The sequence below is a fragment of the Symphalangus syndactylus genome, chromosome 12, assembly GCF_028878055.3.
Source record: "Symphalangus syndactylus isolate Jambi chromosome 12, NHGRI_mSymSyn1-v2.1_pri, whole genome shotgun sequence".
NCBI classification, from domain to species: Eukaryota; Metazoa; Chordata; class Mammalia; order Primates; family Hylobatidae; genus Symphalangus; species Symphalangus syndactylus.
Window position 1 is genome coordinate 86,382,436 of NC_072441.2, and position 13,552 is coordinate 86,395,987.

Below are 13,552 nucleotides of genomic sequence, written 5' to 3' on the forward strand. Positions count from 1 at the left end.
GGAAAGGCTTTCTGGAAGAGAGAGCATTTGGGTTGCACTAAAGAAGAAAAACTTGCATTTGCAAGTGTGGAGACAGAACGAATAAGGTATTTGTAGAAGGTGGTGTGGGATAGAAAAGGAAGGAATTAACTTTTGGATTCAGTTCAATTCTGCAAATGTAAGTTGGGTGTTTACTAAGAGCCAGACTTCCTTGGTCAGTATAAAAATGAATTTAAAAAGTAGTGCCTATCTTCAAGGAGCTTATAGTTCAGAGCTTCACAGAGTTAGAGGATGCACAAGTACGATGGGAATTCAGGCAGGGCCCTTGGCTCAACTGAGGGTATAAGGGAGGTTCTGGGGCCCTAAGCTGGAACTGTGTCTTGAAGGATGGAGAGGAGTGAGCCAAGTGATGGGAGCACAGGAGCATCCTGAGGGGGTGCACTGAGAGAATGGTTTGGTGTGTGCACACACCTCTGATAGTCCGGGATTTCTAGAAGGTAAAGTGCATGTTGACCAGGGTCTAACCGAATCTGAACTTCATCTGAAGTCAATGGAGGGCCACTGAAGGGTTTTTCACAGGGCAACGTTATCATTAGATTTGTGTTTCAGAAAGATCATTCTGGCAACTTTGTTAGGAATGGACTTAAGGGAAGCAGGCTGGTGACAGGGGAACCAATTAGGAGGTTATTGCAATAGTCCAAGGGAGTGAGGATAAAGACCTTAAGCAAAGTGGTAGGGTGGAGAGGAAGGGATAGAATCCAGACCTATTTAGGAGGGATATTTAGTGGTGCCTGCTGTGAGGTAGGAGAAGAGAGTCTGGGATGAGTCCCAGGTTTAAATGAGGGTAGGGAGGTAGCGGGGTTGGTGAGCAGAAAGACTACAGAAATGCAGCTGAAAAGACCCGTATTACAGCAGCCATGGGCCCTCGGTGAATTGGGGAGAGTCATCAGAGCCAGAGTCCACAAGTTTTGTGGACTGAGCTGGTCTTCAAGTGATGGTGAGCAATTCCTGGAAATCCCTGGATGAGGACCAAGGACTTGCCAATTTTTCAGTTTTAAAGTAAAAAATCAGTGTCTGGAAGTGGAGACTGGAGGAGAGAGGTGTGTGTGTGCATATGCATGTGAGATGTGGTTAGAGATTATCTACAACATTTGGGGAGGAATTTCTGGGTTCCAGGAACTACTGCACTTCTGAAGTCCCAGGTGGCAGTACTGCCTCACCCCGACAGCCTCCTAGCGTGAACATAGACTCGATCCAGTTCTCCCCATCCCAGAGTTCTGTGGGGGGGTTAAGGAGAGTTCCTTGACTCCTTGATTTAATGCAATCCTTTTATTTCACAGATGAAATACCTGAGGCCCAGAGAGGTGAAGTGAATTCCCTGAGGTCACACAGCTAGTCAACAGTAAAGCCAGAATCATAACTCTGGTCTCTGTGGACTTCTAATCAGGTGCTATTTTCACTCCCCTCTTTCCTCCTCAGTTCCCATTCACAATAAACATCCCTGGAACACTGAACATTGGAAATTTCCTTGACCCCTTGCAGAACTGTGGGATGGGGGAATTAGATTCTGCCCATTAAAACCAGAAGCCACTTGTTTAAGGGACCACTGAGCACTGCAGTACAGGGTGTTCAGTGTTCCAGGGACCTTAACCATGAATAGGAACTGGGGAGGAAAGTGGGGAGTGGAGATGGCACCTGATTAGAAGTCCAGAGAGACCACAGAGTTATCCTTCTGGCTTTACTATTGACCAGCTGTGTGACCTCAGGAGATTCACTTTATCTCTCTGGGCCTCAGGTATTTCATCTGTGAAATAAGAGGATTGGATTATATTATCTCATGTAGGTTTCTTCCAGGTCTAAAATTCCATTATTCTGAAAAATGCAGTCAGATATTTGCTCTAAGATTAGTCTATTTGATCCTTCCCTGATCTCACTATCTACACTTTACCAAAATCCTACTTTTTCTGGATTCTTGAAAACTTAAGAGCAAGAAGTTCTTCTTCATGTCTACCTTCTGTTTCTCCTGCTTCAGCATAGACCTTACTGGGGAGAAAAGACATCTGTCCACTGTTGCTCAGAATGAAGGTCCCCTCCTCATACTTCAGTGCTGGCTGCATTGAATCAACTGTTCTGATGGTGGACGTGGTGCGTGGAGGCCGAGAAGCACATGGGCAGCCCAGTGTAGTTGCAAGGTTTGCTCACACTCAGTCCATACTTGGTGCCTTCCCCTGTCCCCTTGCCTTTGTGCCTGTGCTTATGCTGTTCCCTGGGAGATCTTCCTTTCCTTCCTGTGGTCTTTCCTGAAGCAAGGGGAGATATAAGAACCCTGACTCCCAGATCCTACTTCTAGTTCTATCATCTATAATGACAGATGATCAGTTATTATTATTAGTGGTTCATGGTCACACCGTGAATACCTATAGATGACAGAAGTGGCATTATTGAAATAATAACAGTGGCTAATATTTTAAAATACTTGCTACGTATATATTTCATTTAGTCAACACTACCAATAACCAGCACGTAGCCGCATCAACATCAACACTAGAGTAACTATCACTATATTTAACTTCTTGTTTCCTCCTTTTCATAGAGACGTAGTGAATGGATACCTGCTCTCTTCTCCCTTCCACTGTCTTCCTTCTTCCAATTTAATTCCCCCCTCCTGCTTACTCTTTTCCTGGGAAAAATGCAAGAGTAATTTTTCTAAAATCTTCTCTTCAGTGGGTCCCCATCGTCTACAGGATGAAGTTCATACTCCTTGGAATGACCTTGGATGGCCACCAGGCCACTTGCCATTGACTTCTGCCTCCCCATCACCACACTCTTCTTCTCCAGGATTCCTGTAAATGCCTTCGCCTCCTCTCTGGTTACCCAAACTGAAAATGACCCCCCTTCATCTCAGCTTCCACATTCTCCTAATCATTAAATCCTGTTGATTCTACCCCTTCATTTATTTCATACCTATTCCATTTCTCTTTATCCACTGTCTTAGTTTTATATCCTTATAATTTTTCTCCAGGAGCAGTACAGCAGCTCCCTGCTGTACCTACCCTCCCTCTAACTACTGGCAGAGTGTTCTGCCTAATCACTTGTCTTAACTACTCTGATAAAATCCAAACTCCTGATCCAGCATGTAAAACTCTACATGATCTGGCCCCAACCTACCTCCCTTACCCCATCTCTCTTCCCTCTCTTCTCTTGAACTCTAGTTAATCAGAACCACTTACATATGCAGCAGTCCACAAACATCTGTGGCCCCTGAGCCCTTGCTAACATTTATCTCCTGCCTGGAGGAACTGCCCCGCTTGCAGCCAACCCAACCAACATTCCCCTTATCTGCTTGGTGAACACCTATTATATTTCAAATCTTAGTCTAAGTGATATCTCCTCAATGAAGACTACCTGACCGCCAAGCTTCCTTACTTTTATCATTGTACCTTGTATTAGTCTGTTTTGTGTTGCTATAAAGGAATACCAGAGGCTGGATAATTTATAAAGAAAAGAGATTTATACAGGGCACGGTGGCTCACACCTGTAATCCCAGCACTTTGGGAGGTCAAGGCAGGTGGATCACGATGTCAGGAGATCGAGACCATTCTGGCTAACACAGTGAAACCCCATCTCTACTAAAAAAAAAAAAAAAAAAAAAAAAAAAAAAATTAGCTGGGCGTGGTGGCGGGTGCCTGTAGTCCCAGCAACTCCGGAGGCTGAGGCAGGAGAATGGCGTGAACCCGGGAGGCAAAGCTTGCAGTGAGCCGAGATAGCGCCACTGCACTCCAGCCTGGGCGACAGAGTGAGACTCCGTTTCAAAAAAAGAGACAGAGATTTATGTGGCTCACGCTTCTGCAGGCACCAATATCCACTCAGCTTCTGCTGAGGCCTCAGGAAGCTTTTACTCATGGCAGAAGGCATAGAGGGGAGATGGTGTGTCGCATGGCGAGAGAGGGAGCAAGAGAGAGAGAAAGAGGTGCCAGCTCCTTTAAACAACCAGTTCATGTGTGAACTAACAGAGAGAAAACTCAGCCATTACCCTGGGGAAGGCACCAAATCATTCATGGAGATCTGCCCCCATTACCCAAACACCTCCCACTAGGCCCACCTCCAACAATGGGGATCACATTTCCACACGAGGTTTGGAGGGGACAAACTTCCAAATTGTATCACACCTATAACTGCAGGTTGTGTTTATGTGTGTAAGTCTGTACTCACCTGTATGTTCCTTGAGAGCAGGAGGCATGTGGGATTCTACGTCCTGTCTCCATCCCCCAGCACAGCACCTGACACACAGTAGGGTGCAGGTGCATTAAATATTGAGTGGATAAATGAATGAATGACATTCAAGATTTGGCACAACCTGGTCAGAGTCTAGCTGTCCTTTCTTATCTTTCATAAACAATAAAAATGCAGCATCTTAAGGCTGCCATGCACAAGTAGCTTGCAAGTGTATTTAAGGGGATTATCACTTTTAATCCTTACAACCCTGCCCTTCCACAAATACCCAGTGACTCAGCCACACCAGACTCTTCCCCAGACACACCACAGCCTTCTCTGCTCATGTCCTTTCTGTTCTTTGTGCCCAGAATCCCTTTACTCCCACATTCCCTGGTTTGAGGCTTAATTTTGCCCTTTACACAGACCCTTTTCAGATTCACCCTCTCCTCTTTTCCCATTGTTGGAATTGATCATTTTTCTCCTAAACACCAAAGCTGATGATTGAACTGAGCCTCATATTTAGCTGAAGCTATTTCATATAAATTCCTCAAGGACAAGGCTATTCCTTATTAATCCCCTTATTCTATGGGACTCAGCATAAACTCTGGCACATAGTAGGTCCCCAGTGCTTGTTTGCTAGTTAGAAAAGAATGGAATTGAACTGAATTGATTGTTTAGGTTTCAGAGTTCTTCCAGTTTTTGCTGGAACCACAGGACAGAAGGAATCAAGAAAGTGGTGGGGATGGGCGGGGTGCGGTGGCTCACACCTGTAATCCCAGCACTTTGGGAGGCCGAGGCGGGTGGATCACGAGGTCAAGGGTTCGAGACCAGCCTGACCAACTTGGTGAAACCTCATCTCTACTAAAAATACAAAAATTAGCCAGGTATGGTGGTGTGTGCCTGTAATCCTAGCTACTCAGGAGGCTGAGGCAGGAGAATCACTTGAAGCTGGGAGGCGGTTTGCAGTGAGCTGAGATCGTGCCACTGCATTCCAGTCTGGGTGACAGAGCAAGACTCCATCTCTAAAAAAAGAAAAGAAAAAGAAAAAGAAAGTTTTGGGGATGAGTTGAGACTGAGGGTGGGCGAGAGCAGGACCAAAGGGGAGGCTGCTTAACCATGATGGGATCTCTTTCATAGAAGTTATATAAACAAAATTTCTTGCCAACAAGTTGCCTGTGGATATTTATGGAAACATCATCATCACTACTATTATTTAATTTTTTATTATCCCAAACAGCATGCTGAGCTTTGAGTAAAGTGCTGATGGCCAACCTATGCCTGTGCCAGGAACTTGTCAGGACATTTTCTCAAAATGGTTCTCCAAGCCCTGTCCCTGTCCTCAAAGTACTCACACCATCTTGAGATTTGGAAGGCATCTTCCATGTCTTCTGTCCAACCGTTCACTTTACAGATGGGGAAACAGGGCCTACAGCTGCGTGCCTCACCCATGGTCTCGCTGGCAGTAAGTGGCAGAGCTGGAGTTCAGATCCAGTTCTGATTTCCAGCTGATATGTTTTGTTGCTCTCTCTACTAAAACTTGCCTCTACCAAATTGTCATTAGAATTCCTCATATTCTATCTTCCTCAATTCTGTTCAATTCAACAAATATTTATTTTATCGAGTACCTACTCCTGCAGAGAGACCTGTGCTGGGGGATATTGAGACAATAGAGCGACAGGGAAGATGGAAGTTTCTGATCTTGACAAGTTTACTACCTACACTGTGGGTGGAGGTGGGAGGTGACTGGGGGCTGAGTTTTTATTGAGCACGGCACCAAGCATCTTCAGACTCATTTCTTTGGGCTTTCTTGCTTCTCCCTTTTCTGGGCCATCCACCATCAATCACCGTTTTACCATGGATGAAACTGGGACTCAGAGAGGCTGCACTGGCACCTGATTGACACTAAGCACCTGCACTTGCGACTCTGCTGCCTGCCTTCCCCCTGAATGAATGAGAACAAAGAAGCCTGGGGTTGCCTAGCCTATTCTTGGCCCACCTGAAGAAGGTGGGAGCACGGAAAGAGATTAAACCAAGGAAGGGGAGGCGGCCTCTCCAGAGCTCCTAGAGCCTGACTTTTGCTGTCATCACTAACAGCTGTTTGCATCTTGCCAGCTCCACTCTCTTTGGTCCCTCTGACCCCCTCCACTCCCTTCTGGTAGAAACACGGGTTAAGTCCTTTACTTTTGCAGCTCTCACTGAGCAGGGGATTTGAGAGAGATCAGCTGGCAGGTCCAGGGGACCTGAATATGGAATATCTTTGTTAAGAAACAGGTGAATTATGTATCAGTAGCCTCAGTTTCCCCAACCTCATGGGCAAGAGCGGCAGCCCCCCTTCCTGTGCCCTGGCCGTCCAACTGCCATCTCGGGAATGCCAACATGTCGTTAATTTGTGTGCCTTGCAAATGCTTTATTGGCATCTCGTGGTGTTGAAAGTCATGTAATTATGAGCAGGATTTATATGTCGCCAGGGCTGCCTGGGAGCCCTCCCTGCGTCTCCTTCCAGGCACTGCAAATATTGAAGGCTGGCTTAGAAAAGAATCAAACCTACCCGCCTTGATATCTATGCACCCTGTAGATAAGGTTTTAATTGAAAATCGGTTCATCTGTTCCCCATGCCTAATTACAAGGTGCCTGCACTGCCAATGGAGCATAAGGACACAAGCCCAGCACCCTCCAGGAAGGCCTGGGGTTGTGGTCCCACATGGGGACAGCAGTGACTTTGGCAGCTTTACCTCTTCCGTATCTACCACCTGAGGCCTTCTGGTTTCTTACCCATGAGCAGGCACTGGTGTTTGCAGGGAGGACGCTCCCTCAGCCCCATCCCCCTCCCTCTCTGGCTGGTGCTTCTGCAGTGAGGACAGGATGCAGCTCACTGCCTGCTTCCTCCCTTCTGCCCTGCCAGGGATATACTCCTCGCCCCCCCTCATCCTGCCCACTCCTTTCCTTTCAGCCCAAATGGGCAAAACCAGTCTCTGTTTGTCAACACCATTCCCTTTCACACCTCTGGGCTTGCCTGGAGGCCACTCGTCCTCTTCCAGGGCGCTCTTTCCCCATCCTGCTTTGTACCCTCCTCTCCCGAGAAGCCCCTGCAGTGGTGATGACAGATCTTCTGCCCTTGTGTCTGCCTCCCAAGGACTTGTCTTTCGCATCAGGCTGGAGCATCCACCACCATCTGCAATTCCTCCTCACAGCTCAGGACAAGGTTCTGCACCTGAGGAGTGATCAGCAGGGGTCTAGGGGTGAGGGAACAGGCAAAAGAACCCCCGAAGGCTGACTCTCATGACCAGGAGAGGCAGGGGTCAGGTTGGCTGTCTTGCCTGGTTGGGGCTTAGGAAGAAGAGGAGCACCCAGCACCTGCCCCAGGTGCGTGCCTATGGCCTTCGCCCTCAGCCATCTATCCCTTGGCCCTGGTCACATGTCACTGCTGTCACATTTGGCTCCAACAATAATTCTCCTGCTCAGAGAGCAGGAGGAAGAAACTCATTTTCCAGCTCCAGCCGGGCGGCTGTGAAATATGATTTCTAAAGTGTTAATAATGCATCACGTTTAGATAGCACTTTACATCTTCCAGAGCAGCTGGCTGGGCGGGGGTGCTGGCAGCCTGAGCTTGGAGCTGTGGGGCTGACTCCTGGGTTTCATTTCTGAACTTCTCATGTGGAACACGTGCCTACTCCTTGGTGCCTTAGTTTCTCCTTCTGAAACAGGGAAGGAATCATTCAGTATTGACCTTCTGCCAGGATATGGAGGTGCCATATCCCAGCATCTTTGCCACTCCCATCTCCTCCTTCCAAACCTTCATTTATCTTTTTTCATCTCCTAGGAGGACCCCAGCATTCCTTCCTTCATTCATCAAACCCTAATGAAGTGCCTGTTGTGTGCCAGGACCTGAGGTGCAGAGATGTTACTGCCTTTGGGGGCTCTTGGGAGTAGATGGGATAGAGGTGTGAGTCCCTGCCCCCAGAACTGTGGCCTAACACGAAAAGAGCTGAGGGTTGACACCTCCACTCAGCTTTATTTGGCGTTTGGGGACACGTGGGATGGTCTCTGCAGGATGCCAGAGCTTCCAGGAAATCTCAGCCAGCTCTTTCTGTTATCCCAGAAAGGAAGCCCTGCCTTGTCTTTGGTGGTCTGCTCTGAGCCACTAACCCTTTAGGGCCCTTGACTTCCTAAGACCTGGAATCTTTCTCAGTCCTCTCTTCTGTGCCTTCATTTGTGTGCAAGATAAGTACTCCTGTCTTTTAATTTGTCTCCAGGGCTTTTCACAGACATAGAATATTCCTCTCTATTCATGCCACTGAGCTCTTTCCCACCATCACCTAAAGGCTTGGGAACTATTTCTCCATTAGTCAGTTCATATCCATAGCCACTGCTTCCAGGAAGGCCTCCTAGGATGATCTGAGGAAAAGAAAAGATGTGTAATAGTTTTTTGGGGTCACCCCAGGTTTCCCCATTGCTCCCACTCAAAAGACAGTTGCCCTTGAAATGCCAGAGTACCCAGGTACTCCACTCTTTGCAGCAGTTGGTCCCCTGAAAAGTATATGGAAATTCTGCTTTTGCAGGTAAAATAATATTAATTTCCAAGAGACCTGGATTTCTAGTTTCTAGCAGTCTCGGTTCTGCCACCAACTGTCTGCAGTGTCTTTGGACCTCAGTGTCCTTATCTGAAAAACGAGGCCATTGAAAAGGTAGTCACTAGGGGCTTTCTCTAACCTTCTTTGATGACACTGCTACTTCAAAAAGTCCTTGGTGAATTATTAGGTAAAGAGAAGAAGCCCTTTGATAAGCATGTAATTGCCTTCCAGTTGATTGATTTCACAGGGTGAGTTGGGGGCTTGTGATTTTCTGGAGGGGAAGCTTGGCTGTGCTCAGTAATGTCCTCATAGATTGCTTGTGTCTTCAGCTGCGTCAGTGGCCTGCGGGTCTGGTCCAGAGTGGAAGCTCCCAGAGGGCCAGGCCTCGGGTTCTGTAATTCTGTTTGTACTTTGCCCTGCACCACCGCTGACTCAAAGCTTTGTGGTGCCTGGGATGAGGAAGACACTTCCTCCCTGCCCTCAGCCCCTCTGACTCCTCTAACTTCCTAGGAAGACAATTCCTCACCAAGTTTTCCCAACGGGTTGCCCTGCTGCTGCTGTTCAGCTGACACCATAGCTGACGAGTTATTAAAAATCCTTCATTATTATTCTGTGCTGTCTCTCCCTCCTCCCTCCCTGCCCTGCCCCAGGCTTCCAAGGCCCATGGCTGTCACTGAGAAATGCCTGGAGGCCCCTAGCCAAGAGCTGAGGCAAGCTTTTCCACCCCCTCCCTCAAAGTGGCCCCCATGGATGTTGGCAGCCAGCCAAAAGCAATGGGTCTCACCCAGGGTTAGGAATTCTGACACCTAGGTTTCTGATCCTGCTTTCTGCAGGTCTCGGGGAACTAGTGCAGGTACTTTGAGACTCAAAGTTCTTTCTATCAAGAAATAGTTGGAAGCCAGAGAGGGATTTTCAGTCCCTCAGGGTTCTTGGTTAGGGAGACATCTCTTAGGTATGCACATTGCAGACAACATCTGGGACCTGATGCTTCATCGCCTGGGGAGAGAGTGACAGGCCAACTCCATCATCCCATTCCTGTGCTGGGGGTCCAAACCCAGCTCATCCATCACCCATCCTGATAATCAGATTTGGCTGCGGCAAGAACAGAACATAATACTCAGCTCCTCTCCCAGACGCCGCAGCCGACATGTCCTGAGAGATGTGGAGGGCCTTGCTCTTTGGAGATGCAGAGAGGGAGTGGCAGGGCCCAGAGGGAGAGATCCCTGCTCCTGAGTTGTGGGGCAGATAGGAAGTGTCTCCAGAGCAGTTCCACACCCTTCACAGCACCCTTCCCACTGCGTGTTTCCCATGGACACCCAATATAGCACTCCTGCGCCCTGTGTTTGGGCAAGGGATCCCAGGGTCAGGGCTGTGGGTGGGAAGATGTTTTGGTTCTGCCTTCCAAACTGGAGTCCTTTCACTTACTCCCTGTCAGATTTCTCTTTGCAGGAACGTGCCTCTTCAGATCTAACTCATTCTTATTGTTGTCTAAAGCATCAAGTCCTTTTTTCTGAAGCCTCACAGCCTTGGCCCAGCCCTCAAACCCATGTTCTGCCCCAGTTTCTAGCACCCAGCCCCTGGGACAAGAATAGGACTGTAGCGGAGAATGCTCTGGGTGTCTGGGTTAGAGACAAGGGTAAGCATCCACAATTAGCTTGAGAATTCAGGGGCCAACATGTCCACCTTGGCTTGGCCTCCAGGTTGAGTTGACACTTTTGTTTGTCTCTACCTTTGTTCACCTAGATGAATTCTAACTGAGGACCCCCATCTATCCAGAGGTGGGGACAGAAAAAAACTGGGATTAGAGTTAGGTGAAATGAGATTGGGGTTAGGAAAGTGGCCTTTAGGATTAGGGTAGGGAATACTCAGCTGGGCTGTGGGATTTACTAGTGCCCACTGTGAGCATCGGGGTAGGCAGGGATGGGGCTGAGGCTTGAAGCAGTGATTACTGTTAAGGATAGAGGTAAAGTTTGGCTTATAATGTTCTCATTTATTCAATAAGCACCTATTGATCACTTATGCTGTACCTGGCTCTGAGGGGACTTGAGATGCTGTGCCTCTTCAAGAGCTCATGTTCTAATTGGGATTTGGGGTTAGAGCGATTGCTAGGATTAAGTATGGATTGGAATTAGTGTTGAGGTGGACCTTGGGTTCAGGGTTACTGTTTGGGGTTAGGGTTGAAGTGGGAATACGTTTAGATTATATGTAAACATACAGATTGGTGTGAGGTTTCTGTGTAAGTTCCTTCCTCCAAGTCTCTGCTCCTTAATTCTCTCCTCCCACTGCTTACCCAAGCTTGTATGTGCTGTCTAAGGCTTCCTGGACTTACTGGAATCTGTTTAATGACAGCGACCATCTGCCATCCCTTCTAGTGATCAGCCCCTTCCCCTTTCCTCTCTGCTCCTCCTTCGCCTTTCCCAGCAGGGAGTCTGCATCCTGCATTCCTGGGCAGGGTTCTGATGACATCTGTCCTCTTTCACAGCTCACATTCTGGGGGTCTCTGACCTTTGCCCCTCCTTCTCCATCTCCCTGTCTGTAGCCACCATGATGAGCCATTTTCACCCATTCCTACCCTCCTTCCCTTCTACTATTACCCTGCATAGCTTAAGTCCCTCACACTTCTAGCTTTCATGCATGGGACCCTTCTGTCTTTAGCTGAGTTCTGCTTATTACTCTCTCTCTCCTCCTTGGATGCCTTTCCCATGTCCTTCTAGAAGTCCCCTGGTCTCTTACTTCAATCTGCCTATTCCCCCTCCACTGAGCCTTTCTGCTGAGCCTTCCTCCTCTGTTAACTCCCTTATGAGAGGACTCTCAACCCATCCATCCAACAGCCTCTGCTTGCCTCATGGGCTGGAGAAATTTCTTTTCATCTCCCCTCATCAGTCATATGGGGCAGATCCCTCAGAATTCCTGTGCTTCCTGGCAGCCCAGCCAGGAGCAAGTGATTTTGTAGGAAGAGTCATTTCCATGCGATACAAGGTATTGAGGAATGCTGGAGTGGGGACTTGAAGCAGGGAAGTGTCTCTTCCACTCTCATCTTATTCCAGGGTGAAATAGCATGACTCCAGTGCCATCTCCTAGCCCAAAGTTTAGGGCACCTTTGGGGGTGGCTCAATGAAATACCCAAATTTCACTCCTAGCCCAAAGTTTAGGGCACCTTTGGGGGTGGCTGAATGAAATACCCAAATTTCAGGAGTGGTTTGGGAAGGAAGTTCCAGAACTACCTGAGCAGAGGTTAAACTGCTCCTGTCCCCACCTTCCATTTCAGAGAATTCTGCCTGTAAACCCACTGAGGGCTGAGATTCCGGAGGCTTCCCTGTGCTCTGCTCTGTCCTCTACCTCTTCTTTGTTCTTGGAGCTCTCCTGTGCCCCCCGAGAACCTAACCCCCCATCCATCCATCCATCAGAGGATTGTGAGCTTGATTGATTCTGATATCAGGAAGCAAAGGCTGCTCGTTGGAATGCATGGCACCCTGTCCCTCTTGCTGGGAGATAATCAAGGGGGAATATTGCCTCGTCCAGGAAACTAGGTGCTAAATTTGTTGTGAGATAGGTGTCACAAGCAATCAAAACGAGCCTTTCTGCATCCAGCCCTGGACAACTGAAAGAGAAATCATTAGGTTGTTGCAGAGAACAGGGTCAACAGAGGCGGAGGGATGAGAGATCCCCTCCCTATTCCTTGGGGGTGGGCAACACAGGGAGATCAAAAAGGGAAAGGAAAACTCAGAGATGGAGTGAAAGTGTGAGGGAAGAGGCAGGCTGCTTTCTCAAGGTTTCTCCTACACCTGGAATTGGGGTATCCTCTTTGCCACAGCTGTATCCAGCTCCTCTCTAGGCAGTTTTGTGTGAAGCTTTAGTGGGCACCTTCATCAGTCACATGTTTCTGGCCCGTCCTCTGGCATCTAGGGTGGTTCTGAGGTTGAGATGTACTGACACAGGACAGAGAGACAAGTGAGCAGAGTTGGGTGCCCCCAGATCAGCAGAATTTGGGGTGAGTAGAAGAACTGAAACAGGCTCATGTGGGAGGCTGATGAGGGCACAGTTCAGAGTGGCTGGTTTTGGTAGGATGGGAAAGGAAACTGAATACCTCCTTTATATCCCCTCTGGGAAGACTGCCTGGAGGACGGAGATTTGAAGGTTGCATAGCAGGCTGTGGATGGATGTAGGTCTGCTAGGAGATGGTGGAGTGGCTGGCCTGTGGACAAGTAGTTGCTCTGTCTTTCTGCTAATACTTGCCTCCTTCATGGAAATGAGGGCACAGAGCTGCCGTGGTGTTCACATGCTTTGGGGTCCCAGGAACAGTCATCAGTGTGCATGCCCTAAAGAGAAAGTCTCTCCATGTGCCCACACCACAGGCTTGCAATTGGTCACTAAAATCATGTCCCCCACCAATATCCTGTAAATTTCTGAGAGTGGTAAGATGAGTGGTTTTGGCTTCCCTGGCCTCCTCTGCTCTTGGGGCATTTGTTTTCTGCCTGACAAGGAAACTCAGTCAGGCAGAGCAGGGAAGAACAAGAGCTCCAGCGTCATCAACCCTGAAGTTCTACCTCTGGATGCTCCCTCCTCTATGCAAGCCTCTGCCTATTGACTGCTGCCATATTGAGACCTGCTCCTACAGCTCTTAATTATGGAGCCTCCACTCCAGGCTTCCTCAGCTCCCTGCAGCAAATTAACATCCTGTGCCCCTTGCACGTGTAGAATGAACTGAGTTAGATGGATCGATTCAGCAGCCGGTTGGAACTGCTTTTACTTTACACAGAATTGATCCAGATGACCCCAACCTGGGG

General features: G+C 48.3%; 1 protein-coding gene across 3 annotated transcripts in view; it reads left to right on the forward strand.

Annotated features, from left to right (window-relative positions):
- KIRREL1 (kirre like nephrin family adhesion molecule 1) overlaps positions 1 to 13,552 on the forward strand; it is a 107,229-nt gene that overhangs the window by 55,961 nt on the left and 37,716 nt on the right. The gene's annotated exons all lie outside the window — the stretch shown is intronic.